This window comes from Malaclemys terrapin, chromosome 20 (genome assembly GCF_027887155.1).
Source record: "Malaclemys terrapin pileata isolate rMalTer1 chromosome 20, rMalTer1.hap1, whole genome shotgun sequence".
Classification (NCBI taxonomy): domain Eukaryota; kingdom Metazoa; phylum Chordata; order Testudines; family Emydidae; genus Malaclemys; species Malaclemys terrapin.
This window is the reverse complement of record NC_071524.1, coordinates 1,408,722-1,414,656: the sequence shown is the minus strand read 5'-3', so window position 1 is coordinate 1,414,656 and position 5,935 is coordinate 1,408,722.

Sequence of the window (5,935 nt, the reverse complement as noted above, 5' to 3'; positions counted from 1 at the left end):
CTGGGAGCAGCAGGAGCAGAGGGGATTCTGGGTAATAGTGGTCACGAGGGTTTACTGCCAATGGCAGAAGCCTATCCTGGGTGGGGACAGGGTGTGTGGGGGGCAAATGTACCTCAGGCCCCACGTACCCTGTGAAGCCAGCTGGGGCCAGATCCCATAGCCTCCCCTCCCCCCGCACAAGGTCCTGCCCTTGTCCTGGGAATTTCCCAGCAGTTTCAGCTCATTTCTGTGTATGAAACATCTCGGGGGGAGGATTGCAGTGGGGGTTGGGCTTCTGGCTGGGCAGGGCACTTTGAGATCATTGAGAGAACCACACCCCGCTGAAGCAATCAGCAGCAGAAGACATAACAGTGGTGCCATCAGGGTGGGCATCATTAGGTTCCAGAGTTAACAATGTCACATTGAATTGGTAGGTTCCAGAGTCAACTCTGTGTCTATCTGGATCAGTAGCTTCCAGTGTTAACGACCCCCTGGGCAGCATCCATGTGAAGGGGGAGCCCTGCTTCTGAGCCATTCCCCCAGGCTGTCTACAGACACAGGCAGAGAGAGGGGATATACAGGGCCCTTACCCCAGCTCTCCGTCCCCGTTCTCCCAGGGGAATACGCTGTGTCCCACATGGGTTGCTTTGTGGTGCCAGTGAGCAGCACAGCATCCCAGTCTGTGGGGCCGACGGGGTGGGGTTGTGCATTGGGGGGAAGCTCTCCCGGGCCCTGCCGCCGCTAAGCCAATCTGGCATCTGTCCTGTGACCCTGCCCCCAGCCTATGAAACGAGTCCATGGGGTCTCAGCCCAGATGGGACATTCGCTTGGGGATCTGCCCCCATCCCACACAGCCAGGCCCTTGACTTCATGGATCCCCCAGGGGGCAGCTCCTTGCGCTGCAGAAACCTGTTTCGGGGGGGGTTGATGGTGATTTCCTGCCCCCAGCCCTGGTACCTGGCACCACACTGCCTGGTCCATTACCCCTGTGGGAATAGAAACAGCTTCTGTCAGGGGCCGGGGAAGGGGGGAGGGCGTGAGAAAGCTGGAGCCTTGGTGTCTGTGGTTATTTATACAGGGACCCCCTCCCGCAACCGGCAATGGCGTCCCTGGGGAGAGGACAGGACCCAGGGATTCAGGCCAGCTCAGTGTCCCCGGGATCCCAGAACGGGGAGGATCGGCCCAGCGAGACCCTTAGCCAGATACAGCCCCTGCCTGGCTCCACAAAAACCGGAACCTAAATCATTACTGACTAGTATTAATTACCAGGAGCCCCTGTTGTGGGCCAGCTCCCCCGTGTGCTCAGAGCTGTATGGACACAGGACACAGAGACGGTCCCTGTCGCAGCCAGGTGCCATTCACACCTGGAGTCACTACACCCTGGGCTCAGATCCCCTCAAACCCCATGGACACACGCCCTGGTCTCAGATCCCTCCCATGGACACATATCCTGGTCTTAGACTTGCCCCCCCCCCACAGGAACACACCCTAGTCTCAGATTCCCCCCCTCCATGGGCACACACCCTGGTCTTAGATTCTCCCCCCGCTCCATGGGCACACACCCTGATCTGAGATTCTCCCCCCTCCATGGGCACACGCCTGGGTCTGAGATCCCGCCCCATGGACACATGCCCTGGTCTCAGATCCCTCCCATGGACACATACCCTGGTCTTAGACCTGCCCCCTCATACGTACACGCCCTGGTCTCAGCTCCCACCCCCCCACAGGAACACACCCTAGTCTCAGATTCTCCCCATGGGCACTGTTTCCAACACCTTGGTGCCCAGCTCCACCGAGTCCCAAATAAGGAATTCAGCTACAGGAAGTCGACGATCTCTCTCATCGGGACCCAGTAGTGGAATGCCAGGCATTGGGTCGCCTTGCTCAGCACCCAGGGACCCTGGTAGCTGGCCAGTAAAAACTAGCAGTAAAAAAAGGAATAAATCTCGTAGTTCCTACCCAGCAGCAGGTCCGGCTCATAGGCGGGAAGGGCCACAGGGCTCTGCGTGCTGCCCCCGCCCCGAGCACCAGCTCCACGCTCCCATTGGTCAGTTCCCCCTGTTCTCTGATACTCACCAAGGAAGAGGATGGTGAGAGCAGATGCTATGATGGGGCAGGGAGGGGCCCCTCGGTGCTTCCTCCAACACCCCGTGCCCAACTCCACCGAGCCCCAAATGAGAAACTCAGCTGGTGGCTCCAGCTACAGGAAGTTGACAATGTCTCGTCTCTTCCTGCGTCCATCACACCTTGTCTCTAATCTGCAGGCGAAATCTAGGGCAGTCAAAGTAAACAGAGGTCCCTGCAAAACCCAGGAAATCCAGGGACCGTCAGCCTGGGCAAGTGTCACGTAGCTCGCAGCTTGTCCTTGTCTTGAGGGGGAGGGGAAGGGGAGGCGTGGGACACACATTACTCTCAATGTACCCTGCATGCAGATTCCCCTCTTCTCCCAGTTCTTTCTTACATTCTGGGTTCAAATCTGCCTGGCGAGCCATGTAGCTAAATTAATACATGATCATGTTATTAAAGGATGGCATTGTAATGTACGTGAATGAGGGGGCAGAGTTAAGGGCATTTGGGAAACTGGCATTTCCTGGTGCAGGAGGGTTTGACTCTGCAGCCTTCCCTCTCAGCCTGCAAACCTGCGACACAAGCTGAGGAGCGGGCGCGATGGGGGATGCCTGGATTTGCTGCCCCTTGCGCCATAGCTGAGTGGTGATGACGGGTTTACACTGTAACGCCTGGTTCTAAGGGGCTTTTCTCAGCATGTGCATTAAATAAATAAATAAAAAGGTTTAAAAGAAAATCAGAGAAAGAGAAATTCTGTCCCGTGCCCCCAACGGGTGACCAACTGGGAGAGACCCAGGGACCTGCTAATGCCCCCGCAGAGACCCTGCCCCCGAGCTGGAGGAGACACTGTCAGTGGTTATGTGGCCAGGCCCCTAGAGAGGGGCATGACACAGGCTTTATTTGTACAGCCATTGGCTAGAGGGCAGGAGGAAGCTGGGGGTAAGGAAGGTTTGACTCTGTTCTGGGCTCTGGCAGGGGAGTGGGGACTAGTGGCTAGAGCTGGGGGTAGAGCTGTAGCCAGGACTCCTGGTGTTACCATTGCAGTATCCCGCTCTGGTGCTCGCACACAGCACTGGGCCGGGCCGGGGCTGCATTAAAGGTGTATCAGCTGCCCGGCCGAAGGGTCCCAATAAGCCTCCTTCAATCAGCCCCCTCGTCCCAGGGCCCCGACCCCCCCTGCTCACCAGCCCTCCAGGAGCCTTCGCCCCCGGCCCCTGGAGCAGGTGGGAGACGAGCAGCAGATACATTCTGAAGCAGGGTCATTCCCACCCCCCGCCCCGGCCTGACTCCCCCACCCCTGCCTGTCCCCCCTCACAGCCCCCCACTAGCCATGGCCGCCATCTCCCTTTGCTCCCCAATGAAAGGAAGCCCCTGGTAGCCCTCAGTTAACATGGCCACCCCGTCGCCCCCTGCAGCCCTCGCAGGGCGGCCATGCTGCCCCCCTGGTTAAGATGGCCGATGCCTCAGGCTGGGGTGGGGAACAATCCTGCTCCAACATGCTGTCTAGAGGGTCAGGGGGAGGAGGAGGGCTGAGTGTGGGGTTGGGCCCATTATGGGGCAGGGAACGAATGTGGGGGGGACACTGAACAGACAGAAAAGAAAATGGCGGACCCTGAGGGGGCTGGAGCTGGGGGCAGTGAGAGGGGAGGCTGCTGGGGGTAGAAGTGGCAGCCCAGGCAGCAATTGGGGGTGCTGGCCCCCCGCTCTCCCCCTCAGACTCCCCAGCAATCCTGCCCCCCAGCTCTGACCTTCGGGGAAGGGAGCCTGTCTGCCCTCAAACTCCTGTCCCCCATCCCGGCCCCTTTCCCCACAACCCCCCTCCCAACACCCCCAACCTACTTCCCTCAAACTCCCCACTCCCTCCCAACTGGGTCCCCCTGAATGCCCACCATGGGGGAGCCCAGAAGCGCCTGTGGCTAAAATCACTCAGGAGACGGGGGATGGCAGCCACGAGGGTGAAGCCAATTTCTCTCTCCCCGTCTCTTAAAGACGAGTCCAGAGAAACCTGCAGGAGAGTCGGGGCTGATCAGCTCTGAATTGATGGTGATGCCAGGCTGGGCGAGGGGCAGACTGAGCTGCTGTGAAAGCAGGAGCTAGACGGGGGCTGCTGGGTGAAGGTCTCCAGGTCTCTAGACTTAGAGAGGGGAGGGAGGAAATCAGGGAGCACAGACACCCTGGGAGCTGACCCCAAAGGACGGGGCCCCAAGGAGGGCGGAGAAGAACCTGATGGGGAGGAAGCAGCCCAGGTTTGGGATGGGACAAAGGTTGGCTGGTGACTAAGGGCAGCACGCACGGACATGTGACTCCAAACACCATCTTCTTCCCTTTAATTTTCCACGGGAGAACGATGGGTTTCCTTTCACTTGACAGAAGCTATAAACGGCCCTGGAAACATCTCAATTTTGCCTCTTTCCTGCTCACACCTCTGGAGTCTGGACTTATACTAATGGGAGCATCTAACCAAGGGCCTGAGGACCTTCCAATGATTTGGAAGCAACCAGAGACTTCACAAGCCAGCAGTTTATTCTATCACTGCTACAAGCCTGATAAGAACATAAGAACGCCCATACTGGGTCAGACCAAAGGTCCATCTTGCCCAGAATCCTGTCTTCTGACAGTGGCCAATGCCAGGTGCCCCAGAGGGAATGAACAGAACAGGTAATCATCAAGTGATCCATCCCCTGTTGCCCATTCCCAGCATTTGGCAAACAGAGGTAGGGACACCATCCCTTTTCATCCTGGCTAATAGCCATTGATGGACCTATGCTCCAGGAACTTATCTAGTTCCATTTTCAACCCTGTTATAATCTTGGCCTTCACAACATCCTCTGGCAAGAAGTTCCACAGGTTGACTGTGCCTTGTGTGAAAAAATACTTCCTTTTTTTTGTTTTAAACCTGCAGCCTATTAATTTCATTTGGTGACCCCTAGTTCTTGTGTTATGTGGAGGAGTAAATAACACTTCCTTGTTCACTTTCTTCACACCAGTCAAGATTTTATAGACCTCTATCATATCCCTCCTTAGTCGTCTCTTTTCCAAGTTGAAAAGTCCCAGTCATTTTAATCTCGCCTCCTGTTTCATACCCCTAATAATTTGAGTTGCCCATCTCTGTACCTTTTCCAATTCTAATATATCTTTTTTGCGATGGGGTGACCAGGTCTGCACACAGTATTCAAGATGTGGTGTACCATGGATTTATATAGCAGCTCTATGATATTTTCTGTCTTGTTATCTATCCCTATCCTAATGGGTCTTAACATTCCATTAGCTTTTTGACTGTCGCTGCACATTCAACCATCCACAATGACTCCAACATCTCTTTCTTGAGTGGTAACAGCTACTAAGTTCAGATAAGACTATTAACATTCTCTCTCTTGTAAGTCTACTGTTGAACCCACTTGGGTCATTAAACAACGAATCCAGGCATCTGCTACAACAGTAGTAGATCTTTGTCCATCAATAGAAGCTACATTTGGATCAATCAAAGATCTATCCATTGAAAAAGTACTGGAAGAAGGAAAGACTTCAGTCCAGAAGTTGACTAATGAAGGCATTTATTTTGATTCCTTAAGTGAAGAGGACAAGAAGTGTTTGTTACGCCACCTGAAAAAGTACACTGGCTAGAACTTTACAAATCTACAACAGCAACTTCTAGATTCTTCTCAACCTCTAACTAGCTTTTACAGATCCCTGTCCTATAAAACACTGACAGTTGAGTGGGGCTGCCATGTAATCAGGACAGCACAGAGAATTTGAACAGAGCGGAATATCATACGACGAATGAATGAAGATTTGACTTCAACTTCTTTTTTATCATCACTGGTGGCTCGACCCGATCTTTGTGCTACGTTTCCTTGGATGAAAGAAGTAGGAATTCATCTTTTTTTAC